Source organism: Choloepus didactylus, chromosome 11 (genome assembly GCF_015220235.1).
Source record: "Choloepus didactylus isolate mChoDid1 chromosome 11, mChoDid1.pri, whole genome shotgun sequence".
Classification (NCBI taxonomy): domain Eukaryota; kingdom Metazoa; phylum Chordata; class Mammalia; order Pilosa; family Megalonychidae; genus Choloepus; species Choloepus didactylus.
In genome coordinates this window covers 47,979,944-47,999,726 of record NC_051317.1, presented here as the reverse complement: position 1 = coordinate 47,999,726, position 19,783 = coordinate 47,979,944, and the positions used below count along the sequence as shown (strand labels likewise).

The 19,783-nt window shown below is 33.5% G+C and overlaps 1 protein-coding gene across 2 annotated transcripts in view; it reads left to right on the top strand.

Annotated features, from left to right (window-relative positions):
• Positions 1-19,783, top strand: part of CDH12 (cadherin 12) — a 1,151,516-nt gene that overhangs the window by 608,715 nt on the left and 523,018 nt on the right. The window lies entirely within an intron of this gene.

Below are 19,783 nucleotides of genomic sequence, written 5' to 3'. Positions count from 1 at the left end.
CAACATATACTACCTGAGTCTTTACCAAGTTTTTGATTGGGCGGTGGGACTTTGTTGATCAACTTTGTTTATTCTGTATGAACATTTGTTTAGTAAAAAAAATTAACCTTCGTTCTTAAATTTGTTGAAAACACTTTATTCAAAGTTGTCATTTGTATTTCTAAACTTATGATTTAATATTTATATTGACATATTTGTCTGTTTTCTTTTAAGGCATCTGTGTTTCATGCCTTTCTTAGAATAGTCAAACACACACGCACAGTCAGACACAAATATGTATATATAAAATATATATATATTCATGGCAGTATAGATAAACTTTCCCCTGTATATACAATATTTCTTTCTATTGCTATTTAATTTTTGTTTAAATATAAAACATTATTTTGCATAATTAAATATCCTAAAATTATACTAAAATTTGTTTTTTCAAACAAATAAACAAGGAATTTGAAAGTCTACAAGATTCATTTTTTCTTACAGGGAGAAATTAACTGTCATAGTTTTTGTTTGTTTTTACTTCCTTCATTCTTAATTTCTCATATTAGTTTGTACAAAGGCAGGCATAGGCCCTTTCTTTTCTGTAAACTAATTCAAATTGATCATATAAATTAAATGATAAATGGCACTTTTGGGACTATAGAGTGACAATTATGTCAATGATTGGAATTTTGTCCCTCTGGTTGCATGTCAAAGTGTGCTTCTGTATCAACCAATATAGTTCCAACTAAACTTCTGTGAAATATGAGTCACATTTCTGCTTGTGCTGTCTTGAAATTTATGGGGCATTATCTAGCTTCCCTTGTCCCACTTTATATCATTCACTTTCAAAAATATAACCATGTCACTGATAAAATGTTTGGTTCATGTTGTTCAAAATATACTGAACCTTAGGAGAATCTGTCTATAAAACAACATTCTGACTCTGCAGAAATGACATTTGGTGTTTGATCACGCACATTAATATTGTTTTATTTTAATATCAAACAGTAAAAAGCAGTAATACTGACTTACTGATGACATTTTTATTAGTAAACTGTGAACCTGAGGTGATGTTTCTAGTTTACTGGGCATGTAGCAAGCTAACAAGTTAGAGTTCATTTGAGATAGTCAGTGGATTATGTATAAACAAGAGTTCCTTTTAGCTACATCCATGAAGTCCCTAAATCCCACCCAAAATAGCCACACAGAAATGAGCCAGATATTTCTTACAATAGAACCTCAATAAATATATATTGAATTGAAGATACAATTACCAGAAGTTCAATAGAGAGAGAGAAAGATGGGGGTGGGTGGGAGATGCTATCATCTCAACTATGAAGAAAATTAAAGTATTTCCTTTTTAAAGGTAATAGAATCTTCTAGAAATTAAAATAATCATTGTCCTAGTTTGCTAATGCTGCAGAATGCAAAACACCAGAGATGGATAGGCTTTTATAAAACTGGGGTTTATTCTGCTACACAGTTACAGTCTTAAGGCCACAAAGCATCCAAAGTAACACACCAGCAATCGGGTACCTTCACCGGAGGATGGCCAATGGCATCCGGAAAACCTCTGCTAGCTAGGAAGGCACGTGGCTGGCATCTGCTCCAAAGTTCAGGTTTCAAAATGGCTTTCTCCCAGGACGTTCCTCTCTAGCAAGCTTGCTCCTCTCCAAAACATCACTCACAGCTGCACTCCGTCCAGTCTCTTTGAGTCAGCATGTTTTATATGGCTCCACTGATCAAGGCCCACCCTGAATGGGTGGGGTCACACCTCCATGGGAGTATCCCACCAAAGTCACCACCCACAGCTGGGTGGGGCACATTCCAAGCAAATCTAACCAGCACCAAAACCTCTGTCCCACAAGACCACAAAGATAATGGCATTTGGGGGACACAATACATTCAAACTGGCACAATCATTTTCACCACAAATTTTCAATACAACAATTTCCATGAACACTCAAAAGAACCAGTCATTAATAATCTGTAACCATTGTTAATGCTGTTGATGTTTTCCCAAAGGTCACTGTTAGATGCAGTGGGTCTGTGTTAATTAGGCAGCTATTGTTTGGAAATAAGAATATTTATATTTAATGTACTGAATATATTTTATAATTCGCAGTTCTTTAAATTTTCATTTTACATCATTTCCATGAAAATACTATTGATTTTTATAACTCAAATTGGCTTCAAAAGTTATCAAAGTAATATTTCAAATGAGTCTCTTTTTTACTATTTTTGGCACCTACAGCTCTTAGGAAAATAACTCAGATTCTAAGAAGAGGCTTTCTGTTGCTTTAAAATTAAAGAAAATTATTAATATATTTATTAGAAACAAATATTAACTAAACAAAGAATAAATAGAAAAATACTTATATAGATGGTGTTTTGTCATTTTAGTTATATTATCCTATGTATGAAATGCAAGCCACAACATATTTATGTAATCCTTAAGAACACGTAAATGACTAACCCTTACAAATTATAAAGACTATTGGAAAAAATCTTCATTACTAGCTTTGGGAATCTATAAAGTATCTTCGAAAGTAGCTGTATTCTTGTTTCTGCTCTCCTTTCTCCAAGAAATGTGTTTGTTTCTTTAAGTATGATGTAAATTCTCATCCTCCTTATTTTATCCATTTCAGTAATAACTGTGGATTGTCTTATTGATATTCATTCAAATGATAACTGTGGATTACCTTATTGATATTCATTCATAATGGTGGTTAATGTTATCGTTGCAGTTCAAGGAGGTCAAAAGAAGTTTTCGTTTTTATTTCTCTATATAATAAATGTCTATGAAGTATACATATTTTCTATTCTGCTTATATAAGAACAGTATTTAATATCCATAAAGAGTATAATTTATGTCAACATGCTTTGTATTTATAAGTCTACAGGGAAAAGGGGATAAATATGCTCATAGTGTAATAATTTTTCATAGAAGGGTTATATCATGAAATATGGTTTTCATATGTATCTCTTGATACTTACTAAATAAAGTCTTATTTTAGTGCTAGCTTTTTTACTTATGTGCTATTTTAATGATACCATATTTCTTTTTCATTTAATTTAATTAGTAAGTATTCAACATAACTCAATGAACAGTTTTTTGAATACCCACTAAATTTAAAAAAGAAATAATCATTAAAATATTTAAGAAGACCATAATTATACTTTATAAATTCTCTAACATCTATGTTTAATAATATCTCAATACTAGAGTTTTTGGAACAAATTTGAGCCAATAGATGTTGGTTTATTCAAAATTCTTAGTGTAATTCATAAACTACAACCACTATTGTGAAGACTGAATTTTCTTCTTTATTGTTAATTTTTGGATAACACCGTTGCATACTGATAAAACACGGATAGACATTAAAATGGAATATGAAGTGGTACTCAAGATTGAAATCTCATAGTTGTCAGGAAATGGGTTCTATTTCTATCATTTTCCAGTATTATCAAAATCATTGTCAGGAAGGTATAGTTGAATTTTCCCATATTTTGTTCACATTGCAATTCAAGTCATAAAAATATGGCATTGTTATGTGAAAAAAAGTAAAAAGCAAGTTAATTTGAACTTTTCAGCATGATTTACTAAGTGTTCTTACTCCATTTTCATCATTCATAAATCTAATAAAGATGATTAGTTACTATTCCACCCATTTTTCACAACAAAAGTAGAGAAAGGATGGAGATGTGCAAATGCTTTGTGGAGTCCTCCTCCATGAAGCATCCTGGATATTATAGAAATCTGATGCCTCTTTTGTGTGACGGTGGTTTATCAGCAAAAGAGAGACTGGTTTGGCTTGAATCTATTTTCTTGTGGATGGCAGTTGTGAGAATATGGAATAGGACAATCACTCTGCCAATTCTTAAATAATATTAAGAATATTAGAAAAAAATAAACACAGAATTATATATTATATGGGAACAAAAAGTAGCTCTAAATGATGTTTCTTTTATTAGCTCTCAATAATTTTTTCTTGAAATGTACAGAAAAGAATGAAGCATTAATTTATCTTTTTTTTGGTAATTGTGTGTGCATGTATATATATTGGGGGGTTGTCTGCATATGCATATTAAATTGAGGTTCTTATGCAAAATAACTATACACTTTTAACTATGTATTTTATGTTTTTTTAATTTCTGAATTAATTGTCTCAAATCAATTTTCTAACTCAGTTTATCTTCATAGCAACATAGACACATAGTCACTCATTTATCAGTAGAGGTTACTGTTGTGGTAGGTTCAATTATGTAACCCAGGGGAAAAAACAAAAAAAACAAAACATGTTCCTAATGTTAATTGCATTTCCCTGGGTGTGAACCCATCATAAATAGGACCTTTTGAAGATGTTATTTTTAGTTAAGGTGTGGCCAACTGAATCAGGATGACTGTTAATCCTTTTAATCAAGCCATTATAGAGAAGAGCCATGGGGAGGAGCAAGAAACTTGAACTCAGGAGAACCCAGAAGAGAAAGGAGAGTGCATCACTATGTGATGAGAAAGCCAAGCATCCCAAGAACAGCAGACCAACCAGAATACTACGGACCCTGGAAATAGCAAGTTTTCTGGCCTCTGAAACTATGAGACAAGGAATTCCTTTGTTTAAACCAACTCATTGTGTGGTATTTGTCATAGCAGCCAGGAAACTAAGACACTTTTCCACTGATTTCCTATTAACATATAGAGCGTCATTTAGGAAGAACAAAAGTTAACAAAAACATTAATATTTTATTTAAAATAATATTTAGGTGCCAGTATGTACTTGTACAAGAATCTGAAGGGGTTCGCTCACCTGGCATTAGCACTTTAGAATTCTTGGCCCTACTGACAGATTAAATACAAAGAATAACAGGAACGAAGGAATGAACTGCAGACAAAAATGGGAAAAACAGTACAAGAGAACCCATTTTAGATGTAGAGTTAAAATATAAGTTAAATTAAACAAAGCTTTCAAAAAGGATCAAAAGGGAATCATCTGGAATTACTTCGGGGAAGATATCTGAAAGTTTACAAGTTAAGTTGCTTTGTTGAAATTATAAACACCTTTACAAAAACACACAAACATTTTGCCAAATAATTGAATAATCCCCATTCTCTCTGAGACTATCATGTGATTTCCATGATTCGACTTTACTTTTGTGCTTTTTCAACATTGTCTTGGTTAGGCAGATTGCTATTATAAACACCACAATGTGTGCCTCAATTAACAAGAATTTATTACCTCATAGTTTTGGAGGTTAGATATTCAATATTAGGGTGTCTGTAAGACCATGCATTCTCTGCAAAAATTGTAGCATTCTGTTGCTGGCTTGCCACAATCCTTGGGTTTCCTTGCCTTGCATCTCTTGCCTCTCATCACATGGTGATGTCCTTAATTTACTCCTGTCTTTCATTTCCAATTTCCATTGACTTCCATCTTCTTCCTGTGTGGCCTTCTCTGACTTCTGGTTTCTGGTTTCTTCTCTTTATAAGGCCTAATGTAGTATGGATTAATACTCATCCTGATTCAGTTGTCCACACTCTACCTAAAAATAACATCTTCAACAGGTGCTATTTACAGAAAGATTCACACTCACATGTCTTTTGAGTGGGTGCATAATTCAATCTACCACAGTTTGTCCCCTCTGGACCTCAAAAAGATATGTTCTTCCCATTCACCCATCCCAATACCCAACAGTCTTAAGTCATTTCAATAACAATTCTAAGCCCAAAGTCTCATCAAAATCAGTTATGGATGTTATCCATCCTGGGGCAAAATTCCTCTCCAACTGTGGACCTGTGAAACTTAGAAAACAAGTTTTCTTCTTCCAAAATACAATAGCAGGAAAGGCATAGGATAGAATTCCCATTCTAGAAGGGAGAAATTGGAAAGAAAACAGGGTCATAGATCCCACCTTTTCTGAGCATCGAGATGGTAGTCGAACTCTTCCTGAAATTTGAACATCAAGGCAGAAAGCTCACCCCTAACAGAGCAGAGGTAGAAGTCCTATTCCCTCCAAACACCAGGACAGAAACTGTCTTACCCAAAGGCTTAGGCAGATGCCCCTATCTCTTGGACCAAGGAGATCTCTTCAGTCAAAACTTCTGCTTTCGTGGTTATGTCCTTGAAGCTTTTTCCTTCATTTCACCCTATATTTGTCCCTTTCAATCCAGACTGGCAGCACATATCCTCATAGACAATTCTCATAGACAATTCTCAAAAACCTTGTCAGTTTTGCATGTAGTTCAAAGGGACACAAACTATCTGACAAAACAACATCCATAGATCCTTCTGGGAAACAGGCATTTCCAATCCTCTAAGATGACTGACAGAATCCATGTTCAGCCACACTCTCTCCAAAGGCTTGTTTAGTCAAGGGTCACATCCTTTTTAGCAAAGGGTGGTTCAATTACACCCTCAGATGGAGCCCCATTCTCTGGGAATTCACCTTCTGGGAGCTCAGAAAGGGCCCTCATAGAGTAGCTTCCAGCACCAATCTCAGCACATGCTATTTAGATAAGCTGATAACTCTCCAAATCGTCAGTTGTTGGTTCCTGTGTGCTTGAGGGTTCAGTCCTCAGTTTATCTCTTTTCTCTCACATTTTAGTATAAGCAGCAAGTAGAAACCAGGCAGCACATTCTGCACTTAGCTTGGAAAAGTCCTCAGCCAAATATCCAAGTTCATCATTTACAAGTTCTGTCTTACATCTAACATCAGAACACAATTTCTAATGCTACACTAAGTCAATTTCTCTGTGTTTTATAACAAGGATTGCCTTTCTTTCAATTTTGAGTAATGCCTTCATCATTTCCTTCTAAAGCCTCACTAGAAGTACCTTTAACATCCCTATTTCTGTCAGTATTCTATTCATGACAAATTATGTATTTTCTAAGATGACAGAAACTTTCTATGTAGCCCTCACTTATTTCTGAGCCATCACCAGAAATGCCTTTAATATCCATATCTCTACTGACAGTCTCTCAAAGCAATCTAGGCTTTTTCTGTCAAGCACCTCACAAGTTTTCCAGCCTCTATCCATTACTCATTTCCAAATCCACTTTTACATTTGTAGATATTTGTAATCAGTCCCCCATCTTAGCATAAAAATCTGTATTAGTAAGAGTTCTCCAAAGAAACAGAACTGGCATGAGATTATAGATAGATAGGTAGACAGATAGATAGATAGATAATGAGATTTATTATAAGAATTGGCTCACACAACTGTGAGGATTGACAAGTTTGAATTCCATATGGACAGGCTACAAGCTGGATACTCCAATAAAAATAATTCTGAAATTTGGCACATCCAAACTCCAAAGGGCAGGCTTTAAGCTGGAAACTCCAATGAAGGTGAAATTCAATTCCCCAGGAGAAACTGACCAGCTGCAATAAAGGAGGACATCCTTTATGACTTCAGAAATTCTCAGTTCTGACTTAAGACCACCAACTGATTAGATGAGGAGACTCCCCTCATTGCTGAGGCAATCTCCTTTGCTGATTGTAGATGCAATCAGCCATCTATGTAATCAACTGTCCATAGATGTGAATCACTATGAAATACCCTCACAGTAACAATTAGGCCAGTGCCTATTTGACCAAAACACTGGACAACATCCAAGTTTATGCTTGAAATTATCCTTTAAAAACATCACACAGACATAGTCAAAATCTTATGTTGGCTATATTGCCAGTTAATTATTTGGCAAAGATAAAGAAAATTAAGTAAACTAAAATCACAGGATTTCCTGATCTTAGAAGAGATATCAAGATTATTAAATAGAAGAATGGATATGAGTACAAATATCCACTTTAAAGAATGAGAGTAGAGGATACAAATATGGTTTTGGTGAAAAGTTTTAATCACATTTAATCACTTTTAAAAAGAAGAACATCCCTCAAAATGATATCTCCTCAACTGAAGAGAGGTGATCTATTCAATCGAAGAATTATAGTCCCTATAATTTTGAAGAGACAACTTAAATATCACCTTTAAAGGGAATATCAAAGCAGTTTTTCTCTTATGACTATTAATATACGTATTTATATAGTAAAGCAAAAGGTGTGTTTCTTTAATGAATTTTTATTACATATTTAATTGAGTATTTTTCACTAAGGAAACAGTAATTTTAATTAAAAGAAAGAATATATACATGTATATTTCAAAGCACAATAAATTTGTCTTGTAGAGGTGGTGACCAGCTCTCATCTCTCACATCTGCTTAAGGGATTTAAACATTTCCAGGGCATAATCAGGCTAATTAAAATCATGCTTGTGTTTTCATTAATGGAAACAGAACAGTAATTCCTCAAACTAATGATAAAAATACATACTACATAATATTGAGTTCCTCTTTTGACAATCAGAGGTCAGGAGAGTAAATTACTCACAGTATTCCTTTATGAAAAATGAGTAACTCATTTATTTATTTCTTTACTTATTTATGCCAGAATAGAAAGAAAAAGTATTTATAAAAACGGATAGTCAGATATTCAATTTTCCTTTGAAAATAGACCTTTATCCATCATTACATGCTAAAGTTTTAAAATTTAAATTCCATAAGTTTCCATTTTCTCATTACTTAGGGAAATAGTAACATCTATAACCTCTCCCCCTACCCCATGGTCTAAAATTCGTGAGAGAATATGAATGTATCATAAGCTACTTCAGAGTTACATTTGGCCAATGCCTTTTTTAGATTCTTTATGTTTAACATCTGGGTTTTTATCAGAAAAATATTCTTGCTTCATATTACAGCAATATTAATAATAGTAAATACTAGCTACTATTTATTAGGCATTGTGTTACACTTTTCTGAATGTTTTACATAAATTAGTTCATTTCATCATTATAAAGATCCCAAAAGTAAGTACTGTTATTGTCCCCTTTTCTCAAATTTGAAAACTGAGGTTTTGAAAAGTTATACCACTTGTCCCAAGTTTGCAGTTAGTAAATGGCAAAACTGGGACTTGCAAACTCTAGCACTGCCCAAATCTGCAAGACTTATGAAAACAGTGGCAATAACAGATTTGTGATGAATTTGAATTCTATTTTGATGTAAAACATTCCAGAAGGACTCACATGACTTTTCAAAAAAAGAGAAAAACAATAGTGGCATGTCACTACAAAGGGATTACTCTCTTGCCAAATGAGAATTAAGTTCTTATTTCATCTGTATTCTAATAGGCCCATTGCAGCCACATCAGTGTTTCTGTGTTAAGGTTGGGAAGTGAACGCAGGCAACCAGGGGACTACAGAATCACAACCTTTCCACACGTTTTGTTTTAATACCTTTGAAGTTTCTCAGTGTTTTGAACATATGAAAGAGAATATATTATAAATAATTGTATAAAATGTCTGATGTAATGAAATGCCCTGTGTATCCTCGCACAGGGGAATGTTCTCAGAGAAATAAATTAGATTAGCTGAGATTTCGAGTGGATCTGCTCTTGAAAGTTCTATCTATGAATAATTTGTAAATTAATCAACCATAAGAAATACTGAATAAAGCTCTCAAAAATCAACAACACAAAATTCCCTGAGCAAATTATTTCTGAAACATACAAAATCCAGTTGTTCTTAATATATTTCAAAAGCCAACATATTAAAAAAAAAAAAAAAAAACCTCATAAATGTGGTAACTTACTCACCTACATAAAATGATTCATCTTATTCTTTACATTTTGGATCTCTGGATACTAAATGAATACCTCTCCCTACCCTTCCTTAATTATATATATTTTGTCTTCTCCATTTGAGTAGAACACTTGTCAGCTTGGACTTTAGTGCAAATAAGAAAAAACCTATGTCAACAAAGACTTTCGGACACGCCTGAGTCCAAAAGGATAAATATGGTACTTTTGAGACATCATCTATGAACATTATCTTAGTGTTTGTACCACATTTGACACATTGAATCTAAACTTAATCAAAGAGTAGGGAAAAAGGCCAGGCTAAGTAAAATTATCAAAGGACAGCGGTTGAGATTTTTGGTGCCATTGCCTTAAATCTTGTATTTAAAAGTATATACTGAACACGTATTATGTGTCAGGCACTCTGCTAAGCATTTGTAATATGAGAAATAAGAAGTGCTTTCTGTGTTTGAGACACTCATATATCTTGCAGTGGACATTGCATTAGTTATCTATTGCTGCATAACAAATTACCACAAATGAGGCATAAACCAACACCCACTTATTATCTTGCCTTTCTGTAGACCAGATTTCTGGGCAAGCTTGAATGGATTCTCTCTTTAGGGTCTTGGATGACTGAAATCCAAGTTTCAGCCAGGGCCTCTTACCTGGAGAAGAAGCCACTTCCAAGTTCATTCAGGTTGTTAGTTGGAATATGTTCCAGGCAGACTTGCTGGCTGTCAGCTGGAAGCCTCTCTCAGATTCTAGAGGCTACTCTCAGATCCTTTCCACAGGTCCCCACCATCTTCAAGTCAGCAACAGTTCCCTCTTGCTTTGAATCTCTGACTTCCCCCACTACCTGCAGCTGGAGAAAACTCTGCTTTTAAATGGTTCATCGAGTTAAGTTAGGTCCACCAGGATAAGCTCCCTATTTTAAGGTCAACTGTAACCTTAAGTACATCCAAAAAAATCCCATTTGCTATATAATGCAACACAATCACAGGAGTGATATGTTATCACATTCAAAAAGGAGGAGATTATGCAAGTGGAAGGTCGCTGGGGGTCATCCTGGAACTTCACCTACCTCAGATGCTATAAAAGTAGAATACAGAGTATAGAGAGGTCAGCCTTTGCAGAGTATGTTCTACACTGGCATTTAATGTTGTAATAATCAGTAACACAAAATCTGAACATAAACAGAAACTTTTTTTAAAAAGGGAAAGAGAAGGTCATGGGAAATTAGCTAAAAGGTCACCAAGCTCCTCTTTACCAAACTTACGAATATCTGCTTGGTTTTGTTATTCCATATTCTGCTCCATGTTAAACTCTCAATCCACAGGTGTTAAGCTTTTATTTTTGTTGCTGCTAACTAAAGTTTAAGTATTTGATACTGACATTATACATGGCTCATTTTCCCTTTTGGAATTTTGCAGAAAGTCTTTATGTCTTTAATTAAATGAGTATACAGGCATACTAGTCAGGATTACACCAGAGAAAAAGAACCAACAGGAAATATATAGTATTGCTAGGACTTGGATCATGCACATGTAGGAGCAGGCTAGGCAAGTCCAGTTTCATGGGGCAGGCTGTGAGGAAGGGCAGGCTGGAACTCGGGGGCACTGGCTGAAGCTGCTGTCCTCAAGCAGAACTTCTTCCTCAAGGAAACCTCAGCTTTGCAGTTAAAGGCTTTCAACTAATGAAATGAAGTCCACACAGATATTCTAGGATAATCCCCCATACTTAAAAGGGACTAATTTTAGATTTTAATCACATTTGCACAATACTTTCACAGTAACTTCTAGATTAGTGTTTGACTGAATAGCTAGGGACTGTAGCTTAACCAAGCTAACACAAAAGACCATGACACTAGTTTTTATTATTTAATTAATTAGTTGGTTTGTTAGTCAGTTAGATTATGAAACAAACAAAATACATTTGCTTTCCTTCCACACTGTTATTACCCAAAGAAGTAAAATTACTCTGTCAAAAACATTTCTTCCTTTCTTGGTTGATTTCCTTGATAGATTAAGCGTTCCCAACTGTCAATCACATCCAGAAGTGGTGCAGGCACCCAATCATCTTGAAGTTTTAGAAACGATCATTCACTTACATATTTTGACTAGCAAAATAGGTAGACTTCAATAGCACAAACACACACAAAAAATGCTCTCTCTATATTTTAAAACCTCATTTGACATTGTAGTGAGTTCACACTCAACCATACTTCACATTTTAGAGTTGTTCATTGGCATCTACAGTCAGGGCCTAAACTGGGTTTAGGTCGTAGACAATGTACAACATTCATTTGATTTGCACCCAAGTCCATGTTTGTCCTAGTTCGGAAAAAAGACCTTGCGTATGCCATGATGTTTAAAGACAATACCTATTAATTTGGCAAAAAATTTTGGTTGGCTTGGTTCTCAGAGGAAATCCATTGTTTTTCAAAGACCCATATTCCAAGTCTTCCCAAGGTTACTGTAATTCATTTATCAAACCATACAATAACAAATTGATACTTTCTTTTCCCTGGATACAAATAAGAGAAGAAAAGGTTATCCATTTATCTACTAAAATGTTCAGTCAATAAACTTCTCCTTTTTTTTCTTGAAACTTTCCATATAAAAAATATTAAAAGCTTATAGCAAAGCTATAATCCTTTTTTAGTGATTTTTTTAAATGTCATTTCAGTTGTTTTCTAATAATAAGTGTCACTGTCTTCAATTCATCATTTATTCATGGAGAATGTAAAGGCCTGGAAAACTGAAAGAGAAAATAACTGGTTTTAATTGTTACATGAAAAATAATCTTGGCATTTTTTAATTTCATATTTAATAAAAATTCCCATTCACTTATATTTGAGTAAAAATATATTTTTCAAAGCTTACACACTTAGCTCAAATTCGTTCTGAGGAAAAATGTTACGGAGCTTTGCTTTTGTAGGTTCATAATCTTGGAATTCCGTCCTACATCATTCTAGGAAAATAACACAATAGGAGTTGTCACACAGTTTTCAAAGTTGTAAACATCACAGACAGTGTGTGAATTCACATTTAGGGTGGAGATTCAAACAGTTGTTCTATGTTTTGGAACTGCTATGAGATATACTATGTCATTATATAAATTCATATATTTTACCTATGGAGGAAAAATATTTTGTTTTAATACAAATATATTTTATTACAAGTCATGACAATGTTTTTTTGGAAGGGGATGTATCTGAGAGGATTTCAACTGAAGCCAAAATATTAATGTATATAAAAGAGGTAATAAAATATAGGAAATATATTATTTTAAATGTTTATGGAGGTTACTATATTGTTTCATGTTTTCTGTATAAATCTCAACTTATGTAATTACTTCTTCACAGAACACAACCTAATTGAGTAAAAGATATTCACGTGATATGGTATTATTAAGATGATACTGACAATAACTGGCTTAAATCAGTGTTAGTGCCATCCAGTCAGGAGTTAACAAACTATGGCCTCTGGATCAAAGCCAGTCTGCTGCCTACCTTTGTTATGTCCTGCAACAGAAAAAGATTTTATAATTTTTAATGGTTGCATCTTAAATTATTATATAAGTACCTACCTCATGTCCTCAATTTTACCTCTTCACCCACAAAATCAAAAATATTTACTATTTTGCCCTTTAAAAAAAATTTGCCACCCTGTAGCTGAAGAAAGAGAATGATGGAGAGTCAGAAGACCAATATTCTAATTTATCATTCTAGAATTATTATTCATTTGTGCTCAGAAAGGATACACAATGTATATTAGCCTCCATTCCTTCAGCTGTAAAATGGACATAATGTTATTTTGCCCATATGATACATGCAGTAATACTTAAAGGAAATAATGTGCATGAAATCTCTGAAAAGTACATAAAAGTACAAAGTGAATGACATTATGAAATCAGAATACTCACCAATAGTCCTGGAATGCTAAGGATCCATTGCACGTAGTACCTTGGTGGCCAAGTCCCCTCCACTGAACTCTTAATATATTAGGACAGATTTCCTAATGTAAGAATACTGCTTCCCCTGTCTGTACAGCATACATTTCACTTGCCTGAATAACAGCAGTAGGGGGAGGCCTAATGTCAAGCCTAAGAATGGAATCCTTCTGGGGAAGTTCCCAAGTTGCACATTAGGTCACAACACTCAGTGGGACAGTGGGATAACACCATTGCTAGGCTCAAGTCATCTGGGAGCCATATCAGCAAAACTCCCTCATAAAGCTGACCCTTCCAGACTAATTCAAACACAAATATTTGCCTTAGACTAGTAAAGCTCTGTTTTTGCTTGATCTTCTTTATGCTCAAGAGATTGGTACATTCCAGCTCAAGGCAATTCAAGAGATGTCTTCAACTTCAGCTGGCTCAGGGCTCATCCATGCATCTGTATCACTCATGCCTACTATTAAATGTGCAGAATGACTGAGCTTTGAGGACTTACCCCTAAGACATCAGAATTTCAACTCATCTCTGAACTTGGAGCAGCCTGACTATTTCCCTATCTCTTTTAAAGTAGGTTGAACTCAGTAAATGATTTTAAAAGGCAATCTCCATAGTGATCCTTAGCCAAAATGTCCACTCAAGAAGATGTCAAAGGTCAACTTAGAAAAGCTTGAATTTTTCCTTCAAGTTACTTACTCTAAAAGCAACCAAACTTCACTGGAAAAAGGATAAAAGTCTTCATATTAAACGAAAGTGTTGGGGAAAAACTTCAAGTTTGCACCATATTACTTATGGGATAATTTGAAGTATATACCAAAGGGTTACCCACCTTGTTCATATTACAATGTTTATGAATTTAAATTATTGCCAAATCATCTTCATTTAGAGTTAGTTCAACAATCATGTGCATTTTTTCTTAATTAAGGCTAGTAAAAGCAGAGTATAGCAACTTAAGTTTTACCACAATTCATCATTCATAACTGAGAATATGTTTGTCCTCTGTCATTAATATAATAAATTGTATGCTTTAATTATAAATGAAGATATAAATTTTGAAATATTAATTTTCTCAATAATTTTTTGTTAATAATATATGATTCTGGTATTTTCATGTCCAAAGCACTGAGCTTAAAATTAGAAAAAAATATGACAATTTAATGAAATAAAAAATAACTTATTCTTTAAATGGAGAAAACATACTGAGACTGAAAAGTATTCAATTAGATTGCAAAATGAAATTGTCATTATAAAATATGACTAACATAAAAAGGCACCTCAAAGTAACTACTGTTTCTCCATTAGAAATCAAGAACCTATTTCTTGGACTTTAGATAAAAGAAGTAACTCTATGTGATAAGGATAAATGGAACTTTCTTTGTAGGTCCTGTGAGAGAACTGTCCTAAATGAAGTAGTTCTGGTGTAGTGAATTGTGGTAGTTTTTCATATTCCCAGTCAGGCCCAAAGCACCTGGAAGTTTGATTCCCCAAACATTTTTCTGTGCTACTTTTAAACAGAATAGAAAAATGAGGGAGCAAGTAAACATCTGCCACTTAGTGAAAAGTTACTTACTCTAAAACTTTCTTCAGTAGAGCCTTATACCTTGTGGCTATCAAATAGTTTCTAGTGTCCATTTTGTACTGAGAACTATGTTAAACCCTGTGCAACCTATTGAATAGTATAGGTCCTTTTTCATAAATACATATGTGGAAGTTTGGAGATGTGAAAGACAGACAAGCCTCAGGAATAGAAAACAGGGACTGGAAAGTTATATTCTAAAACAGTAATTGTAAAGAGACCAGCTTTCATATTTGAAATGGCAAGTAATCTCTTTCTAGGTAGATTGTGGAGAATTTTTAATTATAAGCTATAAAATTACACTTTATGAAATAAGCAACTAGTTACTATTCAATTTTTTGGAATAAATGAGTGACATGTCAGTTACTAAGATTTTTAATAATGTATCTTCAGATACTGTTCTTGACTACATTATCAATGGGCCATGATGAAGGATGGAGGTGGTGGCTGTTGGAAACAGGTTTAAGGTGTCATTGCCTAGCTACCTTCCTTGTGAGTTTTGCAGGAAGATAAGCAACACTCTATACCATGAGTGGGAGTGGAGATTTGAAAGCAGCCCAAATGCAGAAATCCAGTAAGCTAGAACAGTCAGAGTCTCATTAGCATCAATGACTTAGTGCCAAAGCAAAAGAAAACACAAAGTGATAATGATATTGCGGATATGTTTTTACAAAAAGAAATCCTTATCTTTTAGACAGAATGCAGAAATATTTATTAATGGAGTGATATGATGTCTTGCATTTGCTTCAAAGTATTCAAAGGGAGAGGAGGGGACTGATTGAGAGACTATAGATGAAAGAAGATTGGCCATGATGAAATTGGGAAAATAGGTATCTATTAATACTATTTTCTCTACTTTTTGTTTTTGTAAGAAAATTCTCTAACATACACTGGAATATTAAAACAAAACTGAACAAAATATTCCATTTTTCTAATTCTGCTCCAAAACCCAACATGAATCTCAGATCTCATCACTCCAATACAAAAATGACTCTTCCAGAGAATACCCAACAATGAGAGAGAAGGTAACACAAACACATGGAACAGATTTTGCCCAATACAGGGATGTTTATGGTTCTACTTAAGGATTCTTCCTAAAACCCACACTCCCACAAACAGTAAGAAATCTGTTTCTCCATGGAATTGAAATTGGTTTTCTTGATCCTTACCCATCCTTGATAGAAGAGAATGGAGTACAAAAGAGAATATAACTACTGCCTCAGGTTACACATGAGAAGATATACTAATCCATTTCAGATGGCATAGTCACCAATGTCATTTGAGACTCATCTATGAAAGAATCAGCACCATTCTAAAAGAATTCTATCTCTTTTAATTAAAACACTTAAATCTGATTTTATGTAATTACCTAAACTCTAGATTCCACTTCTCCTGTTACATACAGAAATAGATGAGAAGCAGAAAAGCTTTGAAGGAGAAGAAAGTAAAGAAAAAAATAAAGATTATCCCTTTTCTTTGTTTTGTCTAAATTTCACTTTCAAACAAGGAATGGGATTACCCAAATTCCGGAGTCAATCAAGCAAAATTCTTCTTTTCTCATGATGCTTAATTTTCCTTTGAAAAAAATGTATAGGCATATGTTATACTGTCATCTGCTTTTTTCCTGTAAAAATAGTGTGAAAACCTTTTCATATCAAAATATACTTCTAAAATATCCTTTTAATAAATGCACTTATTTATGGAATTTTCATCTCTTCTACATAATCCGTAATTGTTATAATCAGTGTTTCTAGTTAATTACTATCACAAACAATTATGCAATGCACAATATTGGCTCAAAAATGTTTCATAGTCAATCTGTGTATACACATATACATGCACACATGTGCACATACACACAGTTTTGTTAAAAAATGTCCAAGCTGTCTCCCTGAAACGTATCAGGTATATGCCCACCAGTAGTTTAAAAATTGTTTTTGAACATTCTTGCCAAAATGGATGATCTAATGTTTTTACATTTTTAATGGGGACATCTCCTCAAGATTCACAGTGTAAACAGTTTGATATATATTTAGCAGGCATCCAATTGGATGTAATCATTAAAATAAAAACATTTTATTTGGGCGTATATGTCGTGCATATGTTGCCTGCTATAGCTAACAATAATAGCCAATATTTACTGAGCCCTGAATTTGTGACAGATACCTTCTTAGTGCTGTGTATTTACAAACTAATTTATCCTTAGTCTTACCTATGTATTAACTCATTTAATGCTATTTTTTTCTTCCCTTTTAATGTGAGGAAAATGAGGCAAATACATTTGGAGTAACCAGCCCCAGGATGCCAATTCTGTTTCATTGTTGTTTTTATCGTTGTTGTGCTGTTTGACTCCCAGGCAATTAGCTGGCAGAGTCCATGAAATTTTTTACCCCTACTGTATTCGTATATTTGATGGACTCTGAGAAAAGTGTTATATCTCACTGACCGACTGTCAACAATCTGGGATGTGTTAAAATCCTTTGTTAATGTGGAGAGTTTAAACTCTTGTAATAAGGAAAATTGAGTCAGCAAGGCATATAGAAGTCACCTTTTAACTTTTGCTGAGAATGATAAAAAAAGACTTGACATGAGAGGAAACTGGATATTACAGTCAGAAGAACAGAGGGGAGACTGAAGCATGATATTTAAAAGACAACAGAGTCACTGTAAAATCCAAACAAAAAGTCCAATTTAGTAAGTAAATAAGAGTAAGAGGGAGATCCTTTTAGAGCTGCACTATAACAATATCAACTTTATGGTGCTATATAAAGCATTTTCATCTTAAGCCCTGTCAAATGTAGTTAGAGCCTGAGGAAGCCCAATTAATTTTTGTAATATAGTGTCACCTGCTGTGGCGTAGATGCTCAGGATATGCTATTGTAAGATTTCAATGCACATTAAAGGTATGTTAGAACAAATGGACAATGATATATGTGCATCCAAAAGTAATTAAGCATTTTACAGAGGCCATTGTTTGAAATGAAATGAAACTTGATTTCCTCATATAAAATTTTACTGAACTGTTATCTGGATAAGTACTAGGACATTAACTTTAAAGATGTCTTAAACTGTGATTGAAAAGGGAATGCTCTATACAATTTAAGAAACCATTAGAAATAAAAAATAAGTTTATTCCATCTTCAATATGGTTTCTTTAGAAAACAGGAAATAGAGTTTAAGGCCTGTAGATTGTTATCTTATTATAAATATGCTATGATATTAACAGCTAAATTATGGTACTGTTTTATTAAAACAGAAAGAAGAGTATGTATTTCTTTTTACCATTATTAAGTTATAACTTATAGACAATAAGCTGCATGTATTTAAAGTGAAAATTAGGTGAATTTTGATAGATGTAGGCACTGTGGAAGTCACCAGTATAATCAAAATAATGGACATTTTCATCAAACCCAAAAGGTTCTTGGAACCCTTTTCAATTCATCTCATTCCACTCCCCATCCTCAGGCAGCTCTTTCTCTGTCTTCTATCACTACAGATTAGTTTCCATGTTTTAGGATTTTCATAAATAGTATTATATAGTACTCTTTGGTTTCTGACCTTTTTTCCATCATCATGATGATTTTGAAGTTGCTGGAGTTTTTTTGTTTGTGTGTGTGTGTGTATGTGTGTGTGTGTGTGGATCAGTAGTTTGTTCCTTCTTATTGATGAGCTGTATTCCACTGTATGAATGTGGCGCAGTCACCAAGTCACCTGTTGGTGGACATTTCAGTTGGGACTATTATGAATTATGTCGAATGTGTGCAGTACAAGTTTTTATACGGACACATGGTTTCTTTTCTTTTGGACAAATACTTCAGAGTGAAGTGACTGCATCACATCATAGGTCTATGTTTAATTTTTTAATGTACTGCCAAGAAATTTTCCAAAGCAGTTGTAACATTTTCTATTACCACAAGCAGTATGTGACAGTTCTAGATGCTTTATATCATCATTAATAATTGGTATTGTCCATTGTGGTTTTTGTTTTATTTTAAATCTTCTACTATGTTTGCAGTATTAGAACATGTGCTTTTCCACATTTAAATATTAATATGTGTTTTGCACTGTGCAACATTATAGAGTTTAAAATTAAAAGGTCTATCTAAATAAGGATTTTGAAAAAATCCTAAGGACTTGCAATGAATATACATTAGTGCTTCCATATCTTTCTACATTCTGTTACTTTATATTGATTCCCCCCACCCTTTCTAACTCTACAAAGAAGAAAAAAATCTACTCAGTAATAAAATAAACATGACCCTCTTTTTGTTTTGTTTAATGACTCTTTTTTAAAATCATTGCTAAAAATTTACATGGTTTTAGATTTTATATGCATTATTCCAGTCATCAATAATTTTTAGTGGCTTTAAGTGACTTTATAATTGTGAATTAACCATACTTAAAATTTTACTATTTTATTTTTAGAAATAAAATGATATTGTTTATTTCATTTTGCTTGCACCTAATAATCATATCTAAAAGATATAAACTAGAAAAAGTCTACAAACTAATAGAAAAGAGATAAAATGCCAAGCAACTGTCTCCTTTAAGCCATTTGTTTTCTTTTAATTATGTGCCATGTTTTTATATTAAAGTAACTGCCTGCTAAAGTATAAATGTGGTTTTAAAAATATAAATATA